Raw genomic sequence first — 27,875 nt, forward strand, 5'->3', positions numbered from 1 at the left:
GTTAAATCTGCAGGGTTGGGGCTTCCACTCTATCATTGTCTATTATCACTTAATTACAAAATACTTAGATAACCTCACACGGTACAGTTTATCTGATATACATATTTTAATATGTATTTCTAAATTACATTTATAATCTTACTCTGGACAGGAAATCTATGTACCATGCAACTTTGTGTGAAATTTGTGCTTTTAGAGGCAATTTATCCTATAATTTGACAGTAAGTTGGAGGCAGTTTCCATTAAGTATAATAAGTAAAATAAAAACATAAAAAAGCCCTCAGAGCTTTTGATTGCAGCGGCTATAAAAATCACTGTAGCATTTGAAAAAATCTTCCAATCTAAATATTGATATTTGGATATGTTCCATACATGAGATGTTCACATTTGAAAGAATTTATTTGCCTTATATATTTATTTTGGTATATAAAGCACACATATAAGAGCATTGTGTTAGAGCATGAGAATACTTAGAAATAATAAACAATATCATCAGTTGGTTCAATGTCAATAGGACTCAGTTCCTCCTCCATTTTATGAAGACCCCCCAGAACTCTTTCAATGTAACTTCAGGTAAAAACAATTATACATAAATAAAGCTATTGGTTCCACAAAAAGAATATAGATGGAAACATTTATGAATACATGGAGTTTGAAACTGATAAATATATACTTGACTATTACAAGAATAAAATTAAGTAAGAAAAATATCATGACACGATCATGTGTATATAAAGATGTAAGAAAAAATGTGTGGTATTTGAATAGCTTACTGTTTCTCAAATACTATATAATGAAATTGTATCATCATGCAATTTCACAAGGCAGTAGAATTATGGTAGGGAGTGCCACGTGACCTTAATTTTTGGTATTTCCTACTTTTGGGTGCATGCTGGTGCAACCTTAATGATAGATGAACGTCATTTGAGTATGTGTGTTGAAAACACTCATTCTCTCTTTTCAGAGCTTATTCTGAGGATCCTTTTTTTTGCTTCTCTTTCCAATTTCAATCTCTAAAAATCCCATGCTTATTTTAAATTTAAAGTAAAAAGGGACCATATTTTTATTCTGTGTTTATATGATACCAAGCACATTGGAGCCCTGATCACTCACTGGGGTCCCTAGACACAACCACAATAAATAAATAAATATAACTAGTCTTTGAGCTACAGAAACATGGTGGCAGCTTCTAGAATTGGGTGACATTTCTGGCGAATGGACATCCCTGAAAAATGCATTTTGGAGGTCACCGAACTTATTAGCGTATTCAGAGTAAAATACTTTCATCTGGAAAACAGGAGATTTATTTTTGGAAAAAGTTGAAATGGTTCATTTTATTTAGTTTCATTGTGATAATTAAAAAAAACAAACAAAAACCAAACAAACCACACACAGGTTTCAGAGTAACAGCCGTGTTAGTCTGTATTCGCAAAAAGAAAAGGAGTACTTGTGGCACCTTAGAGACTAACCAATTTATTTGAGCATAAGCTTTCGTGAGCTACAGCTCACTTCATCAGTATGCATCCGATGAAGTGAGCTGTAGCTCACGAAAGCTTATGCTCAAATAAATTGGTTAGTCTCTAAGGTGCCACAAGTACTCCTTTTCTTTTTGCGAAACCACACACACACACCCAAAAATTACCTTGGGGGGAGGGGAGGAGAAATGTTTCAGGTTGAATGAAATATTGTGTTCAACCTCAAACAAAAATAAAATAATAATTTGAGTCCAACAAAACTTTTTGTTCATCACCAAATATTTTTCCTGTTTTCCATCCCTCCTCCTCTTCCCCCGCCCCCCATTTTTGGCAAGAAAACCTGAAAACATTTTGGTTTAAACCAAACCAGATATTTGGGAGGATTTTCAATTTGGCCCCTGAATCAAAATATCAGTTTGCTGAGCTCTAGTGGTTTCTGTTAGAAATAGCATAATAAAAGTGTCACAAACTAACCAAGAGTACTAAACGAATAGGAAGATAGCTTCTAAGCAAATGTATGTGTCGCAGTAAATCACAGGAACTGAGTTTTAAAAAAAAGAAAAAAAAATCATGAGTCCCTGATCTGCAAACATTCTCATGCTTTCCCCACGCAAATAAAGTTAAGCACAGGCGCGCACATTTGCAGAATTGGGACCTTGGTCGTTGTCATCGATATTTTAACGCATTAGGCCCAATTCAGGGCTGCAATAAATGGGTACAACTCCATTGACATAGTGGAATTGTGCCATGGCAGAATTCATTAAGTGTTGCCTCTTCCTTTTTAATACACGGTAACCTAAATAGATATGTCGTACACATCACATTCATATGCAGGTTTTCAAAAACACTAGAAAATCTTTTCAATATGTGGCATATCTAAAATAATTGTGCTCACATTTTTCTTTGAAACACAACCCCCCAACCCTTAAATGTAAATAAAAGCAATGAGAACGAATCTGCTAATCGTTACATAGCAAAAAGGCATATTAAAATTCAAACCATGTATTTGCTTCCTAATTCAGGTTCAGGGAAATATTAGCTCATCTGCTTAGTACTACGTGCAGTACAGCTGCTTTCAGCATCAGAAGAATAGTTAAATTATTTTTCTGTTTGTTTGTATTATGGCTTGGAAGTGTATCACTGTCGGCCTTCTTGTCATTTTTGTTCCAAGTAGTATACAGGATTGATGAGAAGGTAATGGTTACCATGTTTGTAGTGGGAAGTAAGCCTGGCCTTCTTTTCTTCACCTCATGCTTTATTCCTTCTTCCCCCACCCCTTCCCTATAATAATAATTAATAATTAAAATTTAAAAAACATCCTTCAATAATTTCTTTGTATGTGAATTTATGGAAATATTGCCAGCAGTCCAAAGCTGCCAATGTTAATTAAACATCAGGATTTGTCATCTCTTTTATTAACTTAAAATGGAGCTTTGTAAAGATTATCTACAGCCGTGACTTCCATTATCTCTCTCGGGGCACTGGCTTATTTAATGTTTTTAATAGTATTTCTGGGGAGTAAATTCATTATATCTTTCGTAATTTACAGCTCCTAAATTTTTGGAACAGTAAACGAAATAGCTACACGAATTAGTCTTTTGCCATTGCCAATTTTTCTTGAAACAATCTGTGATCGTAATTTTTAAAGGAGGAATCAATAAGAATCAATTATATGTATAAAGATAAATTTGAGTTTTTTCACCAGAAAGTGAGTTCTTTTGGATTTCTGCAGGGTTGGTTGGTTGGTTTGTTGTTTTTTAAAGGATGATTAGGATAGTACATGGAGGCATGAGATTTAATGTTTCATTTTGCTTGATGATGACTTCCTTTGTTTGGGGGGGCATGATGATGCACTTTCTCTGCCTTTGGAGATTTTTGGTGGTACATGTTGATTTTGGATTTTAAAAGTGACATTGCTCGCCAGTTCATTGCATTTTCTAGTAGCTTTCTCTTGAACTTAGCATTAAAGAAACATGAACATATGATAGGAAAATAGGAATTGCCATACTGAAACAGACCAAAAACAACAAGGGGTCCTTGTGGCACCTTAGAGACTAACAAATTTATTTGGGCATAAGCTTTCGTGGGCTAGAACCCACTTCGTCAGACTGGTAATCTAAAGACCTAGACTAGTGATCTCTGGTAGTAGCTAACACCAGCTATTTTAGAGAAAAGGTACAAACAAAGGCTCTGTTACATGAGGCCACAGTTCACATCTAGCCAGACAGGAACTCCGGTCCACCAAAAGAACTGAACTGGAAATCTGAATCAGAAGCAGGATCCAGTTGTTGAATGTAGATTCCTTTTTCTGTGTCACAGGAATATCAGATGATCTGGCAGAGAGCAGATTTGGGACCGTGAAGTCTAAATAGCTGAATTGATGGTCTGATGTGCTGATTTGCTGGTTTGCTTGTTTTCTTTGCACTCTTGTAATGGAGTTCGCTGTAGGGAATCTGGCAGTGTGCTTTTGGATGGTGTCCTACAAACTGGAATGTGTGTTTTGGCAACAGCTGCAGGACATATACCAGTGCTGGTAAGACTGATGCAGCTGATTGTCCGCAGCACAGTTACATTTGTCACTTTTGTCATCTTTGTCCGGCTTGTCCTTGTCCGTCCCTCCATGAATGCAAGTTGACACCACATCATTCTATTTTGTTGTGAGCACATTCCTTCCATTTCTGGCCAAAGAATTTTGTCATGGGATCTGCCCAGTGGTCGCTTGTGATCTCTGGGGATCCAGTCACTGATGTGGGTTGTCCACCCATTGTCTTGTCTGCGGACTACATAACCTGCCCATCTTCGCTTTGCATCATATGCTGCCTGCACTACATTGGTCACCTCTGTACACCTTCTGATCTCCTCATTCGGTATATAGTCACAGAGCGATATCTTGCACATTCGCCTTTCCGTTGCTCTCTGGGTGACAGCGAGTTTTTCTTCCTCCGATTTTGTCGTCAACCAGCTTTTTGCTATATACATTTGTGACTCCATTTAACCTCTTTGTCTTAAGGGGAGTTTGACTGCTTGAGTCAGAGCGCCTTTTTATGGGTGTCTTTAGAAATGCAGAATCTTTCTTCATTAATCTCTTTTTCCTTGTTAAGTTTGTGCTGTTCCCTCTGATTTGCCATGTGGTCCAGGAACTTCTGACCCATGATCAGAAAGTTACAACCTTGTTCTGTTTCCTAGTTTTCAATGCTCCTTTTCAGTTCTTTTCCCAACTTTAACAGCTTGTGGATCTTTGAGCGCTTTCTCTCTCCTTTCAATAGAGTGCCACATAGACACACAGATGAACATAATTTGTTGGGGAAGAGTCAACATGGCTTTTGTAAAGGGAAATCATGCCTCACCAATCTACTAGAATTCTTTGAGGGGGTCAACAAGCACATGGACAAGAGGGATCCAGTGGATATAGTGTACTTAGATTTTCAGAAAGCCTTTGACAAGGTCCCTCACCAAAGGCTCTTAAGCAAGGTAAGCTGTCACAAGATAAGAGGGAAGGTCCTCTCATGGATTGGTAACTGGTTAAAAGATAGGAAACAATGGGTAGGAATAAATGGTCAGTTTTCAGAATGGAGAGAGGTAAATAGTGATGTCCCCCAGGGGTCTGTACTGGGCCCAGTCCTATTCAACATATCATAAGGGATCTGGAAAAATGGTTAAACAGTGAGGTGGCAAAATGTGCAGATGATACAAAACTACTCAAGATAGTTATGTCCCAGGCAGACTGAGAAGAGCTACAAAAGGATCTCTCAAAACTGGGTGACTGGGCAACAAAATGGCAGATGAAATTCAATGTTGATAAATGCAAAGTAATGCACATTGGAAAACATAATCCCAGTTATACATATAAAATGATGAGGTCTAAATTAGCTATTACCACTCAAGAAAGAGATCTTGGAATCATTGTGGATAGTTCTCTGAAATCCACTCAATGTGCAGCGGCTGTCAAAAAAGTGAACAGAATGTTGGGAATCATTAAGAAAGGGATAGATAAGAAGACAGAAAATATCTCATTGCCTTTATATAAATCCATGGTACACCCACACCTTGAATACTGTGTGCAGATGTGGTCGCCCCATCTCAAAAAAGATGTATTGGAATTGGAAAAGGTTCAGAAAAGAGCAACAAAATGTATAAGGAGTATGGGATGGCTTCTATATGAGGAGAGATTAATAAGACTGGAACTTTTCGTCTTGGAAAAAGAGACGATTAAGGGGGGATATGATAGAGGTCTATAAAATCATGACTGCTGTGGAGAAAGTAAATGTCTATCTTTTAGTCTCAGTGATAAATGGGGGAACTCCATGCTGAAAGATAATTGTGTTGTCTAAAAATGTAATTTCTCTTTATCCGTTTATAAATTTATTATTCAGCTTAATTGAAGGTCCTAATGCTCTTATATTTGAGAAGATAAATAGGAGTGCCCAATTTTCCTTTTTACACCATTCATTTTTGTGTGATTCTCTGTTATATTCCTTTGGTTTTTTTTCATCTCGTCTCTAAATTAAACAATAGCAATCTTTTCAATCTCTGTTCATGTAGAATATTTCCCCTGCCTCGAACCAGTTTTGTTAATTGTCCCTGAACCCCCTCTATTTGTTACAGCTTTTTTGAGATAGTGTGAAGGAGTGTCATCAATTTATACATTTGTATTGCATTTCAGACATCATTTGTATCCCATTCTTTAAACATCCCAACTTTTCCTTTTTATTGCCACTATGCACTGAGCTGTTCCTAATAACACCATTATCTCTTTCCTTGGTATAGTTAATGTAGAACTCCAGTAACGTGTGTGTGTGTGTGGTTCAGATAAATTATTCCAATATGCATCATTCTTTGTCAGCTGTGATTATCATCTGCCATCATGCTCCCATTCACCTAGCTTTGTTAGGTCATTTTTAGTTTTGACTAAGGTAGGCTCTCTTGTCTTGGATAGAACTGGGAAACATTTTTCAGTTGAATAGGAAATTCACGAGGAATGCAGTTTTGGGGTGACTGAAACTATCATGAATTTTCGTAAAATTTTGGTAAATACTTTCAGATGTATTAAAAATTAGGGGAATTTTTTAAAAAAAGGTGAAATAGTTCATTTTGACATTTTGAAGATGTTTTGACATTTCATTTTGAAACAAACCATTTAATTTCAAAATGTCATTTCAAAACAAAACACTCTACAATTTATTAGAGCAGCTGCCAGTAAAATGACTTCATCTGTGTCCCTTACAGCCTATGGTGTTTTTTGGAATCTGAGAGTGGTTTCATATTTGTTTAAGAAAATGGAAGGAAGATGCAGCAGCCTTGGTTAATTGCAGGAACAGATTCCATTTAAGAAAGTTCAGCATGAAATCTGTTAGCAGGGAAGCAGTGCAAAAGTAGATATTAAATAATGCTGAAAAAATATAAGCTGTGTATGTGACAAAGAAGCAATTAATTTAGTTCCAAAATGAGTCCATTTGTATTCAACTGAAGACTAATGCTGTAGTTTTTGAAATGTTCGAGTATTTACACTTTTTAAAAAAAATACATGGATTTTTTTTTTCAGGTTTAATAGTGCTTTAAGTGATTTGAGCAAAATTGAATGAAGGATTAAGTAAATGTTGCCATTGCTGTTGTCATATAGCAACATTTAACATATAATGAAATTCAGACAAATATCAAGCAAATTCATCAGAATAAAATTATGCTGAAAAAAATTGTTGCATTGCTGTGAAATTTAAAATTTGTGTTTGTAGCTTGATCATTTGCAAGGCTATGATGACTTCACTTCTGAATGCTAGCCTGTTCCTGCTCACATTGAAACAATGGCCATTCTTCTATTAACTGAGAGCAGGAACCAAGACCTCTCTATCGTTAGAACTTGGCACTTCTATAGCATCTTTGAGACAAGGATCAAAAAGTGTTGTACAAATATTTGTTAAATAAGCCTCGCAACATCCTGGTGAGGTAGGAAAATATTACTGAATCCATGTTACACAGAAGGAAACAGAGATACAGATTAAGTAACCTTCATACTGTCATACAGCAAGTCATAGACAAGCCAGGAATAGAGCTCAGGAATAAAATTCCCCAAGCTAGACATATTGTTCCCTGTTTTAACCACTATACCATCATGCCTCGTTATAATGATAGATTCAAAGATTCCAAGCCCAGAAGGGACCATTGTGATCATCTAGTCTGACCTGCTGTATAACACAGGCCAGGGAACTTCCCCAAAATAATTCCTACAACGTACCTTCTTCAAGTGAGGGTCTCTAGATGCATTCCAACCATAGGTGCGCATGGGTGTCTTGTGCCGGAACTGTAAGTTTTTCAGTAACAGTGTCTGTTGACCTGCATGGTCGTCTTTTGTCGCCACATGCTCCATGCAAGGTTATAAGCAGCCATGCAGGACGGTGCACCCTCAGTTCTCTCTTACCACATGGTCAGAGTTGGAATTTTCTTTTTACACTCATAGCCTCTATGAAAACAACAGTCTGTTGTAGGTAGGTAGATCTGCTTCTTTCTTCTTACCTCTGTAAATAAGTTAGTTGGTGTATATAGCAGCCCCGTATGGGGCCGACCCCTTCAGGAGATTTGCCCTGCATCCCGGGGTTCATGAATTGTGCCTCGTGCCCTGGCTCATTCTCCGTGAGCGACAAGCATATGCATTGTCTCTACTGCTTGGGCGAGATGTACCTTGTTGCGCGTTGCGATATCTGCAAGTCCTTCCCATCAAGGACCAGTGACGCTTGAGTTCTGCACCTCTGCAAGTTGCCCGTAGTGGAGGCACTCTGGCCTTGTGTGGAGTCTGATCCCAGACCATTGGTGCTGATGGTGCACCGCCCCTCACCGGCGGTGAGCACTCCGCCCTTGGCTTCATGCCCAGATCCACTGGCACCATTGAGATGTGAGAAGGCACACAAGGAGAGCCACAAGCGCTCTCACAAACATCGCAGCAGGTCTCCATCATGGACCACTGCAATGCATTGCATTCCCTGCTTGAGCCAGGTTCGGTCAGGTGAAACATTGTGCAATGACCCACAGGGCCACCCCCTAAGGCAGGGGCAAGGTGAAGCAAAAGCGAGACCCACCGGCACCACTGGCTCCCATGATGACCGAGGGTCACAATAGCCCATTGGTGCATGCTCCTCAGCCATGGCAGGATTCTTCGGACTCTGCTCTGCATACCCCTCCTCGGTCTGGCAGACAATGGTGATGTGCCCTGGACACTGTGCCGGACTGATCCCCACATCCCACCTTGAACTGCTGTACCCATCCTCATGACTTCTCTCAGCCCCATGTTTACCTACACCAGCTGATGAGCCGCTCCTCCTCAGCCACGACCTGCCTCCAACAGTCGCTGTACCACCCACACCGATGGCTCTGCCACTTCCAGAGGCTTCTTCAGACTCAGCGGGCTTCTCAGCGGAAGAGTTTGGCTTCTCCCTGGTCTCCCAGCATAGTGGGGACTCCCGGGCATGCCCACCTTTTTCCAATGCACTACACTCCGGGCCTGCCTGGGTGGGTCCCCATCCTTGGGGCTCACAGTACCATTAGGACCCAGCCTTGTGGCACCCACTGTTGGTGGCCTCATACCAGCCCACCCAAACCCCTCTGCCGGCACCGATCGACTTGGACCCAGAGGAGGTTCTGGAGTTTGAACTTGCACTGCTGGTTCCCACAGCAGCCGCCTCCTCTCCAGATGAGGCCCTCATCCCACTGACCCTCTCACCTCCTGACAGCCATCACAAATTCCAGGAGCTGCTACAGAGGGTGGTCCTCAACTTGGGCATTCTCCTGGAGGAGGTCCAGTTGCTGAACGTTCTCCAGCCTCGGGGACTGATGTGTATAACTCTCTTGCTCACGACTCCATTCTGCAACTCGCACACGTGGTGTGGCACACACTGGCGTCCTGCGCCCCTACGCTCAAGAGGGCGGAACGCAGGTACTTCATGCTGGCTGGGGGGCTGACTTTCTGTTCTCCCACCCCACCCCACCCCAGTCGCACTGGTCGTGCATGCGGTCAGAGGATGGGCACACCAGCACTCTCCACCTCCACCCTCCAACCCCCCTCACCTCCCTGATAAGGCAGTGAAGCGCCTGGACCTCATGGGCTGCAAAGTCTGTTCCTCACTGGCCCTCCAATTTTGCATCTCCAATTATCAAGCTCTGCTGGCGAAGTATGATTTTAATAATTATGCCAAGTTGTCACACTTCTTGGAGGATGTCCCATAGGACAAATGCCAGCAGTTCCAGGCCCTGCTGGATGTGGGCTGCCTGACAGCCGAGGTCAGCCTCTAGGCTGCGATAGATGTGGTGGCACGTCCTCCCACTTCCTGACCACGAGGGTGGCAATGAGAAATGTGGCTCCAGTCCGGTTTTCAGTGGGAAGTCAATATACCATCCAGGACCTTCTCTTCAATGAGAACAAGCTGTTTTACACAAAAATGGATGAAGCCCTGCATTCACTGAAGGACTCGTGAGCAATCCTCCGAACCCTTGGGTTCTACACCCTCGCCCCTCACCACTGGCCACCTAAGCCAAAGTTCTGGCTGGGCCCCTACCTTCTGTACCAACCCACCTACACCATGTACTGAGAGCCGCCCTCTGGCATCCCCGATCCCAGCGCTCATGGCCATCGGCCACAGACACCTCCACCACCACACCTCGCCACCTGCAGAATGCCCAATTTTGATATGATGTCTGGGAGGTGTGAAGCCCCCCCCCCCCCCACATCATTGACTGCGGCCCCCAGTGCCACCTTCGGGGGACATCTTGCCCTATTCGCACACCACTGGGGTGAGATCACCATGGATCACTGGGTATTGGTGATCGTACGACACGGCTACTCAGTAGAATTCCTCACCTTCCCATCTCACCAGGCACCCCCCGGTTCTATCTGGAGAGCCCTGCCCTCAACACCCTCCTAAAACACAAGGTGGACACCCTCCTCAGGAAGGGTGCTACAGACCCGTGCCCACCCCCTTCATCAGCAGGAACTTCTACTCCCTGTATTTTCTCATCCTGAAGGAGGACGGGGGTCCTCCACTCTTTCCTTGATTCCACCTCCACTGTCGGGGCACTTTGTATTCTCCTACCTGGATGATTGACTGCTGATGGCTCCGTCCCTCGCTGAGGTGGCGATAGTGCACTGTTGTCTTTATCTCTGACTCCATGGTGTCCTGCACAGATATGATGTTGCATACGCACCTTCATATGCACTGTGGTTCTTCTTGATCTGCAGGCCCCACATTGCCCACCTGGACTCGTCCTTGACTGTCCCCAGCTGGGTCCACTCCTTCCTTACCTGGTGGACGAATCCTACCAAAGTGCTTTGAGACACCTCATTCGCCACCCCCGCCACCCCTCCCCATCCCCACAGCCACCCTCACCATAGACTCCTCCCTGGCGGGGTGGGACGCACACTTGGTCAGCCGTGCTGTTCAGGGGAAGTGGAGTCACGGGGAGGCGTGCATGCACATCGACACACTGGAGTTACACGCGGTCCGCTGGGCCTGCTACGTGTTCCTGCCTCTGCTCTGTGACCAGCATATCCTGATCCTCTTGGACAATATCACTACCATGATGTACATACACAGACAGGGTGGTATCAGATTATGGTCACTGCACAAAAACCATCTGCCTCTAGAACTGGTGTCTCTGCCACAACATCGTGCCCCATGTGACATACCTCCTGGGGGCACGGAACTCCCTGATCGACACACTCAGCAGGACCCGGTATCTCAACCACGAGTGGCAACTCCACAACCCCATGCTCCATTTTATCTGCTGGGCCTGGGGCACCTCCCTTTGGGACCTCTTTTGCCACCCATGCAAACTGCAAGTTCCCTCTCTATGACTGCGGGGAGCAAGGAATCAGGACTCCAAGAATAACACCCTCCTTCTTCCATGGTGTGACAACCTTCAGTGTGCTGTTTCTTTCCATCCCCACGTCCTCTGCAAGTTACGCTGAAACTGAGCCAGGGTCATCATGCTAGCCCTGACAGTTCTCGTTTCCTGATCTGTTCAGATTGTCAGCCCACCCACTGATCAGCCTCCTCACCCCGCCAGACCTTCTCACCGAGAACAATGGCAGGGTTTGGTACCCCAACACAGGCTAACTCCTAGTGATGGCCTGGTTTTTGGGTGGGGCTCATGCGTAGACAACACCCGTTCATCACCTGTCTGCTGTATTCTTACACACAGTGGGCATGCTACACCACGAAATGAAAGCCCTTCACCTCCTGGACACAACCCTCCATGCTGTCCCCATGCCCTTTGTCCTAGACTACCTCCTGGAGCTCAAGAACTTGGGCGTCACGCTCAGGTTGATCTGTGTCCACCTCGTGGCACTCAGCACCTTCCTCTGTCACATGGATGGTTGGTGTTTACCTACCCTACAACCTCCTGAGGGGCCTGATTAACTCCTGATTAACTCCACTGGTCCTTACCGGTATTCCTCCCGCTCCACGCTACCCCCCCTGCTGGGACCTCAGCCTCATGCTGTCTGCCCTTACCTGATCTCCATTCAAATCACTGGCCACATGCTTCCTTGCCCACCTATCCATGAAGGTCCTCTTTCTGGTGGCCATCGCTACTGCCCAGCAGGTCGGAGAATTGGCGGCCATGATGGCTGACCTCTCCATATGCCAGTAGTTCTCAACCAGGGGTCCGCGGCCTCCTGGGGGGGGCTGCGAGCAGTTTTTAGGGGGGCTGCCAAGCAGGGCCAACATTAGACTCACTGGGGCCCAGGGCAGAAAGCCAAAGCTCTGCCATGCAGACTGAAGCCCGGGGCCACACCACTCGAGGCTGAAGCCAAAATCTGAGCAACTTAGCTTCACTGGGCCCTGTGTGGTGTAGGGCCCCGAGCAATTCCTCTGCTTGCTGCCACCTAATGCCGGCCCTGGCTTTTGTATGCAGAAAAACAGTTGTGGCACAGGTGGGCTGTGGAGTTTTTATAGCATGTGGGGGAGGGGGGAATGGTTTTTATAGCAAGTGGGCAGCTTCAGAAAGAAAAAGGTTGAGAACCCCTGCCATATACAGTTTTCCGTAAGACAAGGTCTCCTTGAGCCTTCACCCTAAGTTCTTCCCAAAGGTTGTCTCCGAGTTTCATCTCAACCAGCCCATCCATCTCCCGGTCTTCCATCCTAAACCGTGCGTCATTCCCGGGGACAAGACGCAGTGCTCCCTGGAAGTCTGTGAAAATATAAACTCTCTTAAATGGAACAATCTGATGAATGTCTAGCTTCTTTCTGCCCCACCCTCCCTACCAGCTTCCCCCAAAAGTATAATGAACAGTTGTCTCACGTTGTAGCTAGATAAATGACTGCCTCAAACATTAAACCAGCTCTTCTCTTGGTGCCCACACATGGAGACACTCACCTCTCATCTTTCTTGTCGAAATCCTGAATCATGTTTGCATACACATCTATCACTTCTAGGCTGCTAACCCCTAACCATATCTTCACACTTCCTTTAGTTGTAATGTGTACATTAGCCCCCAGGCACCAGTATATGTTGTTATAGCAACAGTTAGGTTTTAGCAACATCTGCTGGCTGTGCTATAATTTAGATGAGATAGTGTGGTCATTTCCATTTAAAACCTCATTTTCTTTTCAGGGGTTTATAACTCTTAGTTCCTGACTGAGGCTCAGCAGCATAGGCAGCTTCAGTTCAGAAGAGCACCTTTGTACAAACTTTCTTCATTAAAAAACAAAAAGCCAATCTGTCTCATTGCTTTGGGTCTGTGTAGCTGTACTACAGCAGTGTGTTTTCTTTTTTATGTTTACAAATTTTGGATTTCTTCTCTTCAATTCTGAAAATGGATCACTTACAAAAATGTTATATTAAAATATATATAATTCATTTGCAATGTCTGCACATATATATATATGTGTGTATGTGTGTGTATTGGTTATAAAACTTGTGTATTTTGTGTATATTAAGGGCTTGATCCTGCGTGAGGTTCCTAGCACCCTAAACTCCTAGTGACTCTAAACTAGACAGATTCTGATAGCAAGGTATTCTTCAGTATATTTCGATGTGAGCTACTAAAGAATCAGTGGGGGCACTTATGTAGTAAGGTGCTACTCAGCAAAAGTAAGGATATGACCCTGGTGGAATTTCCATAAGTGCTGTAATAACTAGTTAGGGTGGGGAAAACTTATCAGTCTGTCTATTTGTAGGTATTTTTTTATTTTAGGTGATTTTATATGGCCCCCATTACTGGGATATCCAAGCATCTGATAATCTTAATGGATTTATCCTCACAACACTCTTGTGAAGTAGGGCAGTGCTATTATTTTGGTGGGCACTACTGTGGAACTGAGTCATGGAGAGGCTAACGGCTTGTCCAGATGGAGACTTGGCAGCAAGCCAGCGTGTAAATCTTCAGTGTTCTAGCCTGCTGCTCACCAAGTCACTGTGTACAGTATTGCCATCCTAATGAGTCTGACTCTGCCCTCCAAATCATGAGATTGGCTCAAATAATCATAACATTTAAAAAAAGATTATATTGGTGATTTTTGAACTTCCCCTACCCATCTTGTGTTGTCCACTCTCCCAAATATATTGGAGAAGGTGATTTTGGCCCCTGTTGTGGAAGCTCTCACCCCCCGCATCTGCCTGTCCCCTGACCTTCATTAATCCTGTCTCTCAGGCTCACCTCTGCTCCTCTGGGGGTTCTTCTCTCCCAGGCGGGAGATGAGGGAGGGGGAAACTATCCCTCTCCCTCTTCCTAGGCTTGGGAAGGGAGCTCCAGAGGATCTTAACTCCCCTCTGCTCCTGCTTCCCAGGCCATAGATGCTACGGGAGGGAGGGAGAGGAGCAGATATACTATCCTGTCTCTCTTTCTGACAGGAGGGGGATGACAGAGCAGGATTGCACTAAACTGCTGGGCTCTTTGCTCCCTCCTCCTCTCAGCAGGGGAGAGATTCTGCTGGCTTCCAGCAGGACTAAACTTTCCGAGGGGTCTGGAGCTTCTCCAGCACTGTCTCCAATCCCATCACTTGTGGAAAAAATCATGAGAGTTAGCAACACTGGTAAACCCTGCTACTGCCCATTAAAAGTTCTGTAGAGTGCTTGAACAGCAGCATGTAAAAGTGCACTGTGGAACTTTTAGTCCATGATAGCAGGGTTTGCACACTCAGATCAGTGCTGTAGCCTGCCATGCGCTTATGTTTACACCTCGGCTTGCAGTGCACTAACTGACCGTGTAGACAAGCCCCAAGTTATATGCTCAAGATCCCACAGGAAGCCTGTGGTAGAGCAGGGAGTTGAATCTTGATGTCTCAGGTCCCAGGCTATCTCCTAACCATGGGGCCATCCTTTCCCTCTGTGGCCTAGAGAATGCGATGACGGGCACCTGAGAGAGACCTAAAAATAAGCATTTGGTGGCTTATGTTATATGAATCAATGTCAAAGTCTGACATTATTCTGCTTAATTTTTAATTTTTCTAATCTTAAAAGAAAAGGAAAAAGGAAAGGGATACATAAAGGGGATACATGAATACACTCAGAAAGTTTGGCTTTATTGTTTTTAAATCCTCATATGACATATATGGTCATAGAATATTTAATTAGTTCTTTCATTTCCTGAGGGGAGAAAATAAGATTTTGCTTCAGCTTTTCTCTCCCCTCCCTCCCCCCATTTTTGCCTTACTTCACTTCTAATTTCAAGATAAACTAGTGATGGCAGTATGCAAAATATCTGAAGAAATTAGATTGTAGTTCATGCCTGTGTCAGTATTTTAAGCAGTCGTCTTCCTCTGTCGTTTCTGTAGTGTATACAGGGAATTCAAGTTAATACCTCTGGCAAATAATTTGACAATTGACAGTTCCTTGACAGAAAGCTCATGAAAAGAAAGGCATGAGGATTCTTAAATTTAAAAAAAAAATAAATAAAAAAAATTGAATATGTGTTTTTAGATTTCTAAAGTTTTCTGGCATGGGGGAATGTGAAACAGGCATTAGAATAAACATGCATACCTTGAGAATATTGAAGATGCTGTGGAGCAGCAGACTTGAAAGACATTCTTTTGGGAAAATTCTTCCCTTTTTAAGCTCTTTACCACTTTGAAGCCTGCAGTGGTGGCAGGTTGCCAGGTATGGTATCAAAACTGCAGTTTTAAAATGGGAATCAGAGGATGGCTCTTAGTCACTTGTTAATATTGTGTTAAACACCTCTGAGACACTAACCAGTTATACTGCTTCTTGGAGAACGAATTAATAATCACAGGAGTGCACTCTCTGATCTGTGCACATTTAGCTCACTTTGCAGATGTATTTCTGGCAACAGCGTGATGCATTTCTATATGTAAAATGCTTGAAAGCAGCCTTAAGCCAATTGCCATTTGGAAAATGAATAATTGATTTATTGGAGTAATTGTAATTTATAGGTTTATGAGTACAGATTGAAAAATGAATGTGTTTTTTGCAGTAGAAAGGAGCCTTTTTAGGGTAAGCATTTATTTTCTTTCTCTTGTCTTATTTTCGACTGCCTCCCCTACCCACTTACACTTAGAATAAACCATGCTACTAAGTTTCAGCTTTATAAAATCCTGTAATGGAGCATCTTGAAACGCTTTGTTAAAAATGTATAATGTATTGATATGTCAGTTTATTATTAACATAGCCTTAATCTTATTACATTTTAAGTGGTTTTGGTTTGTGTATCTTACACCGTTAATTGAAATGACATTTAATAAACATAAATATATAAATATAAAAAATAATTTAAAAAACTTCAGAGCCATTAAAAATAAATAGGAAATGTACTATACCTTTTATTTTAATTTCTAAATATTGCAGAACTGAATATTAAGAGAAAATAGCCAAAGCAGTATTCCGTATTTTGCTGCCAGAAGTTTGAAGAGGAGTATTTACTACCCAAAAATCAGCATTGTAGCATTCTAAAATATGGAATTATCATGCTCCAATGAGCTCATTGCACCATGCTTATTTAGATACCAATTATATGACTATGCTGTACACTGCTAAGATCTCAATCGTTTGTCGTGATTTCTTCAATTTACAACTTGAGTTGAGAATATTAAATGTGATGTTATGTTGATTATTATATTAACTAAGTTGTGTACATACTTTACACAAAACAGTTTTGCATCTCAGTGCTTGCACTGAATGGATGAGCATACTGGTGGGTATTACTCTAGAAATTAGGGGGATTAAGGGAGAGGGGGATGGTTGAGAGGGAGAGTTATACCACTATTTTCAAATACTTCAAGTACTGCTTTAGCCTGAATAGTTCAGTGACTTGCACCTGAAGGTTTTCTCAAAAGATAAGTGTGTTTATAATTTCGACAGAATAAAACAGATGGCATATGAAGCCCTGGAAGTGAAGTACATTTTTTATCTTTCTGCATTAGTGTAACAAATGTTTTGTTCTTTGTGTGTGCACATGAGTGGATAGATACAGATAGGTAGTAGACCAGGGGTTCTCAAACTGGGTGTCAGGACCCCTCAGGGGGTCACAAAGTTATTACATGGGGGGTCGTGAGCTGCCAGTCTCCACCCCAAGCCCTGCTTTGCCTCCAGCATTTATAATGGTATTAAATATGTAAAAAAGTGTTTTTTAATTTATAAGGGGGGAGAGGGGGTGTCGCACACAGAGGCTTGCTATGTGATAGAGATCACCAGTACAAAAGTTTGAGAACCACTGTAGTAGGCCCTTCATAGTTAGTCAGAATCAGCATCTGTTATAAAGTATTATTTTAGTCCACCTATAACTTTTGGAAAATACATTTGGCCTGAATGTTGCCAAATTTACTTTGCAGGTGAAGTTTCTGGCAATGTAAAGGGAGAATGTTTCTGCAAAGATTTAAGAAAATGAGTCAACCATTTCTGAATTACAAGTCATTAAACAAGTGTCCTGAAAATGTCTTTTGTCTATCATTTCTTTGTCTCCCTCTAACTTAAAAATAGCTTGTTTGTATACTTTAAACCTTCCATATAGCTCCTAAAATTTTTTTGCATTTGATATATTAAGAGAAAATAGCTTGTAATTAAACAGTTATTCGTGATTTTTTGTTGCGAGTACTTCTAGACACAGTCCTATTATTATTAATTTCAGTGGGAGTTACATCCACTGAAGTCAGTATAAGTTTCCTTGCAATTGACTTATGTACGGATGTGCTTTGGCCCTAAGTCAGCAACCACTAAACTCATCCATATCTTTAAGTAAGTCAGTTATTCCAGTGAAATCAATTGGAGTACTCCTGGTTAGTTATGCATGTAATTAAATGCTTTACTGGATTGTGTGTATGTGTATATGTGAGCATGTGTCTTTCTAATAGCTGGTAATAGTTTACAAAGAACATAAGCATCCATTGGTGGTGAGTAGCTGTTCCTGTAGTTGTAATGTTAGATACCAGTGATTTTGGAGCTATGAGGCCAGGGCTGTAGTCTCAAGTTTGGTTTTTTAGTGTAGTTGATTGATCCTTCTTATAACTCCAGATTTAAAAAACCCCTAATTCTTTTAAGTTTTTATATGCAAGTCTAAGTAAAAAGTCATTTGTTTTTTAAATAAAATGAGTAAACTTGTTTTGAGATTAAACAACTTTAAAATGTCTCCTTTTTAATTTTTTCCCTAAAATGTCATACCTTTATTTCCTCTACCTGCCAGTGAAATTATGTTATACCACAAAATTAAGAAATATAGGTATATTTTGCTCACTATCCAGCACAAGGCTTATACCTGTTTTTTAATCCAGATACAACTACTATGGGGAACGCTTTATAATGCTAGATAGATAGTTGTTGCCATTGGCTCATGTAAAAGGAAGTTTTCAAAGATAGGCATAGTAAAATGTTTAAGGATTTGCTATTTTTTTTTTAAAAAAGATGTGATGCTGGATCCTTTGAAGCTGACAAAGAACAGAAGCCGATGGAGAATGTATACTATGACAGCCCTTGTTGTTGATTAATTCTGTGAATTACAAAAGCAAAGATACAGGGATGATCTGTTACTTGTACACAGTGTGCTCATTCAGTCAAGTGCTGTCCAAGACCCTTACAAACATACTTGGGTGATGCATTAGCTTTTGATAATGCATTTCACTGTAGACAGGGCATTTGAACAAAAATTTTAAGGAATACAGATGTTGATTCTCCAGTCATTGTCTTGGCAAGATCTGCTCGTTCTTTTAATTTTATGACCTGGTGACCCTCCATCTCATCTCTAAAAAGAAGAAAAAGTTAAGGTGCTAACTGACAAATGTAACTGTCACATCATTCCAAAATACAAGTGCTTGAAACAAATAACTGAACAGTTAAGGGCCTCATAAATCTGGGGGCCCACATAATAAATGTTACAAAAACTTTTATAACAGAACAACCTTAACTCTGCCCCATGATTTATTTTTAATGTACTGTATTTATTATTTTGGTGTCAAATAACTACTATTTAAAATGTTCTTTTATACATAATAGGAGAGAGACACTTCAAGTGGGTATATATTTTTAGATGCTTTTACTTTTCAAATTGAAGGGATATCATCCAGTTTTCTCAAACCCAGACCATTTGTTTAACTATTGCCATGTTTATTTTTAGGCTGATTTTAATACTCCCCTCCCCTCATTTAAAGCAACACAAACCATTTGGTTTCAATGTGTTTATCCCCTTTGGACTGGGGAGCTGAGATGATGTCTTCTGCTCTTGCACAACTGGAGGGAACCTCTCTCTTCTCTTCTTGACCTTGGTGTTCCTGATGGCGGATGTAAGTACACGGTAAGGACTACAGAAAGGAACGTCTTCTGTGAATGATGGGAGTGTAAATCTAGCATAGCATAACACGATATGGTACACTTACAAAAATCTGCTTATGAGACAACCTTTCCCTCCCTCATCCAGTTGAACAGTGATTTGCCACAATAACAAAGGGCATCCTACACAGATTTCTTGAGATGCCTTATAAATTAATCAATCACAATTAAACCATTGACTTTCCCCCCATATTTTACAATGAAGACTCTAAGCTGTATAAAGATTATTTTCTGGTTTCGTGGGAAGCTTTGAGGGGGATAGTCACCAAGAAAAATCAAAGCAACTGACTTCCATAGGGAGACACTGAAACACCTTGAACGTTGGAATAAGCAGTTTAATTCAAAAGTTCAGACAAAGGAATCAGTTACTGAAACTGTATACTCCCTTGTATTTTAATGGCACGGTATCTTTTGCCCCAAACTCTATACCTTTAAAGCCAAGCTGTTAAACGGATTCCCAAATCACTGGTGCATGTACTTCTCTTTGTTGCTAAAATAAAAAAAATAGCTTCATCAGTCCTCTCTGTCCTAGGGTTTTCTATTCATCAAAGCAATTAGATCTTTTTGTAGGCGTCTGCAATTTAACACCCATCCTACTCTTATCACACCTGGAGCCCTTTAACCTTGAAAGTACAACATTATAGCAACACTACTTAACCTTTTCAACACCTCCCATTATAAATGGCAGTTTTGTAACAGCTGGGCACGATGACAGATTAATTTTTCATCCAGCAGCCTTTAACTACAAAGCAAGATACCATCAGGTTGTAACAACCTGTAGTGTTAGTATTTAGGATCAGCAGAGGTAAACATGTAAAAAGATCTTGGAAGATAGTAACAGTTTACTACTTCCTCTATGCTTATATTCATGAAAACACAACTGTCTCCTCATATAGAAACTTCTTTCAAAGTATTTACCAATATTATTTTAGCCTTACACCCCCATAGAATTTATAAACTCCTACTGCCACAGGAAGAGAAGCTGTAGCACCACAGAGGTTAAAGATTCTTTCTAGGTACCCAACTTGAGATACTTAGAGTAAATTGTCATAGTTATGAGGTTATGAAAATTTGTACTAGCTGAAGATCTGCCCCCAGGGCCTAATTTTTCAGAGGTGCTGAGAAAACTCAGCTCCTCTGGACTGCAACTGTAGTTATGAGTGCCCAACACTGTTGACTAGCAGGTGTCCCAAGTCTGGCACCCAAAATCAAAATGTGAAAATGTGCATCTAATATTTTGACCAAGGTCATACGGGAAGTCCATGTTATCGCAGGGAAAAGAAATCAGGAGACTGAACTGAAATCTTGAAGCTAAACTTTCGCCTTCAGTGTCCTGTTTTATTCCTAACATTGTTTATATTAAATGGCTTCCCTTTTAAAGTGGTATTTAACCAGAAAATCCATGTGGCTGCTACTAGTCAATATGTTTCCATGTCTACAGTACACACAACTACATTTTGATCCTGAATCATCTGTGATCTTGTGTGCCAACTTATGGAGGAAAAAAAATCATGTTTATTTTTTCTTTCAGTCTTTCTTTTACAATCTCCCAACTAATCCTGCTTATGGGATAAACTCCAAAATATTAGTTGTAATCGTCACTCAAATCTCATTTTTAATCAAATTAAATGTTTTACAGTGGAGAAGAAAGAAATAGTAAGGAACAAAGTTTTACTAGTTATACATGGAAAAAAATAATCAAATCAAGTTCATTTTTATGGCAGGGTAGAATATAGTCTCCCTTAGAGGATTTGTTTTTTATTTTATTTTTATTTATCTAGTTTTAAATAATTAAAAAGATGCCTATCCAAGGCCCGGTCACATCATTAGTAATACTGTAAAATCCCAGCAGCAAAGCAGAGTTTGCCACTAAGTGAATACAAAAGATACTTTTGAATTTGTAACCATGAGAAACTTTTTTTTAATTATTTCCAGTTCATGGTTAAATATGTTAGAAATACTTCATTAGGCTTAGTCAGGGAAAAGTCTGATGACTAGACATAGTAGAAATATACTAGAGACATTGTCATGTTCTATGGACATTTTTCCAATCTAGTTTCTGTGGATATTTTTGGCAAATCTGAAAGCATTTTTAAGCGAAACCTACTCATATGGGAGTGTGAAATTTTCTAGTAAATTGTTTTTATTACTTGCTAGTTTTGAATAAAGCTAACGCCTTATTTCACCCATTGTTGTCTTTATAATAAAGGAAGGCGGGAGGATAGGGGGAGAGAGTCTTCGGGGGGTGGGGTGGGGGGTGGGATGATTTCAAGTGTGCCCTGTCATTCTGTGGGAGATTTGGCTTTCAGGATATTCTTAAACTGTCATATGTTTGTTCTATTTATTTTATTTACAACATTTCTGTGGAGCATCATCATCATACTGTCAGTGAGTGAAAATTATGAGAATAGAAGATTTTGCTGTCACCTTCTGGGGTCTGAAGGGATGGCTAGTTACACCACTAAATGGGTAGTTTAGAGGAATATTAGTTTCAAATCAGGCTATCAGTGCTCTCAGACATGAGGTCCAGTGATGCATGATGCACTGTTGCTGAGTCTCATACCTCTTTAAAATATCAATATCTATATCTATATCTATATCTATCTATATATATATATATATATATATATATATATGGTTAAAGTGGGCTGGGGGGAAGGGGGAAATGCTGGCCTCTAATGTAATAGGATTGGGGCATACATCATGATTGTTTAAGTTTCATATTGAACTTCTTTATTTTTAAAATACATCCTGCCATGGGAAAATAAGGTTCGCACTGGAATATCCAAAGTCCCACAGTGCCCTACTCAAGGCAGAGACATGATAACAAATAACCAATAGTCACTCCATTAAGAGTTCTAACAAATCAGTTTCTGATTTTGCTTCAATTCCTGGATGGCTATTATGCTAGTAAGTGACTACTAAAAGAATCCTACATATAGAAAAATCAGAACTCAAAATCCTGAAGACTAACATCATAGTAGTGATTTGATAGGCCAGTTTACTTGCTAACCTCCATAATTCTTTCAAGTCCTTTTAACTTGACACACTTCTACCCATGCAGTGTTCTTCCAAAACTGAACTGTTGGCAAATGGAAAAACACTAGCAACAGAATATCCCTTACATCAAGAATTTCTCTTTAATGTTTTGTTAATGTTGAATACTTTGTTCTGACTAGACACCAGTACTGGTTTTAAAATAAAACAAGATAAGTAAAAAAGTCAATATGCATTTATGGTAGTGATTAAATTTAGAGTAGGGCAATCGGCCGAACCTGCGGATGCGGCAGGTAAACAAACCGGCCTGGCCCGCCAGGGGCTTTCCCTGCACAAGCGGCAGAACAAGTTTGGGAACCACTGATCTCGCTAATCTGGTGGGGCTGATGCAGTTATTCAGGTAAATATGAGCAATAATGTAGAACATATTCTTTATACGTGTAGGGACAAATCCAGTCCCAGCAGCCAATCTCAGTTTCTCAGTTGGGGAAATTTGGGGATGGGGATCCTCCCACTAATGCAGCAGAACCCTTCAGCAGAGGTTGAAATGACCTCCCTGGCCCTAGTGCAGCCCTCTCATAGAAGAATCCATAGATCAGTGGCTTGTCCTGCTCGGAGACAGCTCCTGTGTATTGTTGTAAGGCAGCTCCATCAGAGCCAGGTGGTGAAGGGCATAGGGACATCTTGTACAGCTTCCGAAGCTTTCCATTGCCCTGTTGCACCAGTTCCGCTCCATAGAAGCCCTCCACAATTGTGGAGTTATGGGTGGGATTTGCCCCTCTGGTAATATTTGTAAAGTCACTATAATAATGCCTTTAGTCTTACAGTAATAACTCTACTGTGTCTGGTAGCAGATTTTGTTCTTTAATGTAAAACACAAATGTTACAATTTGTCCATTCAGCACTTATGCTTTTTCAGAGCAGAGCAACAATTTCCATAGTAATAGCAACAATGTGACCATGGTCAACTTGGCTTTCCTTGTTGTTGTATGTTCAAGCTATTTGTGCTTGGAAGCCTTTGCTGTTGATGATGTTTTAAAATAATTCTGCTGTAGTTACAGGAAATGAAAGCTACCCAAAAAACATTTTTTTAGTCTTGAAAATATCCTGCAATTAATTTATAATTGGCATGTTCAATTCATACTTAAAATGTCTTGAGTCCTGTACTTTGGATTAGTAAATTTGGGGTGGGGGGAGGAGAGGTGTGTTAGACAGCTGAAAGAGCTTCGCAGTTGAAACTAGAGGAACTATGAATGCAAGATCAGATTATATTGGCCAAAAGCACAAGTAAAATGAAGCAATTATTCTTTCTTTGGAATATTTGTATTTAAGAGAAAATATGGCCATATTGCTATAATTTATTTTATTAGCTGATTAATGGAGTCTGATTGCAAAAATACCATTATTAAATATTGGGCACATCTATGGATTCATGTAAAATGTAATGGAAAGAAAAAAAGGCAACTAGGGGAAAAAACCATTAGACTTTTTTTATTTTAAAAAAGCAGGTTCTATCAAATAGGATAACACTTTTAAAAATTGTAATGAGTTTAATTAAGAGGTTATTTAGAACTGTTAATTCCAAATCAGTGAATGTATTTAAATGTCTGGTAAAAATAGTCATAGTTGATAATCTCTCTCCTTTGTTACTGATATAAATGTTAGAGCTTTTGCTAAGACTTTTAAAGTATATATATTTCTTAAAATGGATGCATATTCTGTACATTTACTGTAAAAAAGAGACCTTTTTAAGGAGAATCTGAATATATTTTTAAAGCAAAAGAAGAGGAATAGGGGAAACCTTAGCCACTACTTTTAACATGTGGCTCTTTGTAATAAAATAATGGTAGGCAGGGTTTCCAGAGAGATTGGGATTTGAAAAGTGAGCATGCCAGCTAATAGCTGTGGTAACAGGCTGTACTCTGTGAAATAATACCAATATAGTGGCCTCCTAGAGATTCACTGTGCTTCAGAGCTCAATAGTGAATGTGCAGCATTGTTCAGCAATGAAAAGTCTGATAGCTATAAGTATGTCTGGACAGAGCAAGAGAAACTGATTTTAAACTTGTAGCCTCATTATAACTGGGCTTTGAGGAAGTGTGGGGTAGAAAGTAGGAGGGAGAGAGGAGGATTTTTCTGTTCATGCTATACCATCTGAGACAAGTTGCCTTACCAGTCTCTCAGTGGTCGTATCCCCTGGGGAAGTTTTTCAGCTCAGCCCTTAACCTATTGCAGAAGGAAAGAGAATGTGGAAGGATTTCTTTATTTTCTTTCCAGTTCATGAGCTCCGTGGTGGGATATTAAGTGGAAGCTTGTCTCAGGACAAGTTAGGAAACTCCATTTGAAATGAAGGAAAGGCATGAAAAAGACAGGAGAAGCTTCATTGAGGATTTGCAGCTTAAAGTTCTTATTTTGATCACAGGATCTAGAAAAAAAAATGTTGCTTTATTGGCCTTCCTTTTAAGGAACAATGCCTACAAGTAAGTGGCAAGAGTGCTTCTTAAATGGCATGCCAGACATTGAATTTACTAAGAATTCATACTTATGTAGGATGGAGAGTTGGGTGACTTTTAATTAATTATTTAAAAACTTACCTGAAACAAAAGATGTCCTGCAACTTTCAGTTAGTTTAGCAATTCCTAAAATTACTACAGTAAAGGTTTAAAATCTCTGTCCATATTTAACAAAGATTAGCCTGTACCATAAGGTTTGCATCCAGAGCTGAACTTCCCCAGAGCTTGGCGGAGGGGAGTGGGTTGCTGGATCTGGGCTTTTAGTTTGGTTCCCATCTCTAATATTTAAAGATTAGGAGATTTACAAACCCCCTTACCACAGAAAAACAAACAACCCCTCCCTTACTCCCTCGGCATACCACCCCCTCCTGCACCAGAGTTAAACCTCGCTTTTTGAACAGGCAAAGAAAAATGCCCCATGTGAAAGAGGAGATCCCAGAAAATAAATCCACATTAAGGTACTTGTTAACAAGAGGGATTTCAGTAGGAACTTAAACTGAAGTTGCTCAGCACGCTAACAAATTGAATGCTTGTATGCTTTTTGACCGCTTGCTTACTGAATACTCTTCGCTATAAATTCAGTTATTCACACTGTATGGGCAAACTTGAATATTGTTCACATACACTTGAATGCTTGGGCTATCTGGACCAGTGTATACCTTCTAATTTAGAATACATGTTTGTATTATGTTTGGGAAACGTGACTGAAAAGTAGCATGATGTAGACTGTAATTAGCATTGGAGTAAATGAAGCAGAGAGAAGACAGTTTCATGCACTTGTCACGTGACACATTTCCTCAACATTTTAACTGGCTTTTCCCTTACCTGATACTGTCCCGTAACTTGGGGCAGTACATTTTTATGAACAAGATAATTTCAGGGTTTTCTTGTTCCTTTCTAATTTCTGATTTTTTGTTCAGTTGGTTTTCCTGATTGAAAAACATTATTAAAAAAAATCAGATTGCCACTAGAACTTTAAGATACCCCTTTGCTAAGTTTCCATATAGCACAGTGAGGGAAAAGCGTGTGGTATGCATTTAATATAAGGTTCTATTAAAATGTGTGCCCTTTTTCATAGGATCATGGAAGTTAGAGAATGAAATCTTTTAAGACCCATAAAATAATTGCATGTAGCTGTCAGCAAAGGAGGAATGCAGTTCCTGCACAGAAGGTGTTTTTGATATTGAGTTGAGTTGCTTGATCTTAGCCAGAAAGCTCATTGTTTTTGTAAGAAGAAAGTTCAGAGGAACACTCTTGGCAGAAGGAATCAACTAAGTAGTTCCTGAGTTTTACATCAAATGCTCAATTTAATGAAATCTAGGATTCGAATCTGTTTACTTGCTGCCCTGTAATATTTTACCTTGTAGTGTGAATCCTGGAGTAGTTAATCTTAGATATTGAAAGGAGCATGGGTTTCTGTAAGTATTTGTGTAATCTGCACATAAATGCTGTGGCACTGATCTTCTAAGATCATCTTTCTTTCTCTTGTTTATTAGTTAGAACAGATGAGTGCAAAGTTGTGAGGAAATTATTGTTTATGCCCTGAGCATTGTTGTTTTCAATTATTTGCCTGCAAGAAATAATAATAGTGGTAAAAATAATACCAAGCCTGCTGTATTAAACATTATAGAAGTTTTCAAAGCAACTCCCTCAAACTTTCTTACCTCTTTGAACACACCTCTGTGATGCTGATCTATTATTTTTTTTCTGCATGAAACAGATTTAACGGGGACGTGTTAAGCTCAGTAACAACACAGTGGAAGACTACCAAAGGTTTTAAGGGGAAGGTCAGGGTATTAGATGGACTTTCTAGGATCAACAACAAAGTGGAAGTGAGGATTGGCTTCTGACTGAAAAATACAGATGATTAACAAGCTGCAGCTCTCTTGTGTGCTGGTACTGAGAGCAGATTGACCTTCTGGTATGGCCGACTACTTTGCTGCAATTCAGTTGTTAGACTTTTGGACAAAGTTTGTAAAAGTACCCACATGCACATTGTGGAAGAGGAGGAATACAGGGCCACTGTGTTGCTTAGAAACTGTTCCTGCAAAGTTTTCTTTTTAAAAAATGGTTTGTAGAATACTTGCCCAGACATTTCTTCCAGTTAAAATTACACATAACAATTAATTGGGGGAAACAGTACTTTTATCTTACTTGCAGTATTTCTTATTGGCCCAAAACCTGACAATTTTTTATTCTTTGCTATAACAATTCATAATAATACTTTGAAATTTTAAATCACCTTCCATTCTAAAAATCTCATGCTCATTTGGAAACATTTACTAAAGGCCTGGCTTATTTATCAGTCATTGGAAAAACTCCATCTGACTTCAGTGGGCTTTGGAACAGGCCCTAATTAAGCCCTGCAAGCTAAGAATACATTATCCCCTTTCAGTAGATTAGGCCTAGAGAAGATAAGTGATTTACCTAAGGTAACAGTGAGTCTGTGATTGAGAGGGAAGGAATCAGAGCCCATATTTCCTCACTCCCACTCCTGTGACTTAAGAACAGGGCCATCCTTCCTCCCAAACAAATAAAAGTGCAAGCTGTTTTTGTTTTCTTGTCCGAGTTACACTAAGGCCTGGTCTACATTGGGGGAGTGGCGGGGGGGTGGGGGGGGGGAATCGATCTAAGTTGCGCAACTTCAGCTACGTCAATAACGTAGCTGAAGTTGATGTACTTATATCTACTCGCTGAAGTGTCTTCACTGTGGTGAGTCGACTGCTGTCGCTCCACCGTCGACTCCGCCTGTGCCTCTTGTGGAGCTGGAGTACAGGAGTCGATGAGAGAGCACTCGGGGGTCGATTTATCGCGTCTAGATTAGACACGATAAATCAACCCCTGCTGAATCGATCGCTGCCCGCTGATCCAGCAGGTAGCATAGTCATAACGCTTAGATAGGAAGTTCAAAGGCAAGAATTTTTACTGTTACTAGTGACTCAGTTTTATTACTTCAGTATTATTTCAATCTCCAAGCGTTCTGAGATGCAAAGGCTTCTAGAACAGGGGTGGGCAAACTACAGCCTGGGGGCCACATCCGCCCCTTCAGACAATTTAATCCAGCCCTTGAGCTCCTGCTCCGGCTGGGGAGCGGGGTCGGGGGTTTGCCCCACTCCGTGTGTGCTGTGGCTCC

The 27,875-nt window shown here is 40.6% G+C and overlaps 1 protein-coding gene across 8 annotated transcripts in view; it reads left to right on the forward strand.

Annotated features, from left to right (window-relative positions):
- Positions 1-27,875, forward strand: part of PLEKHG1 (pleckstrin homology and RhoGEF domain containing G1) — a 215,788-nt gene that overhangs the window by 95,945 nt on the left and 91,968 nt on the right. For 2 of the 8 annotated variants that reach the window (XM_037894978.2, XM_037894980.2), the window contains exon 3: positions 19,021-19,197. The exons of 5 other annotated variants lie outside the window; for them this stretch is intronic. The gene's annotated coding sequence lies outside the window, so the exon portion shown is untranslated. Of the gene's footprint in view, positions 1-15,850; positions 15,912-19,020; positions 19,198-27,875 lie in introns of all 8 variants that reach the window. One more of the 8 variants, XM_037894979.2, reaches the window with a different exon arrangement.

This window comes from Chelonia mydas, chromosome 3 (assembly GCF_015237465.2).
Source record: "Chelonia mydas isolate rCheMyd1 chromosome 3, rCheMyd1.pri.v2, whole genome shotgun sequence".
NCBI lineage: Eukaryota > Metazoa > Chordata > Testudines > Cheloniidae > Chelonia > Chelonia mydas.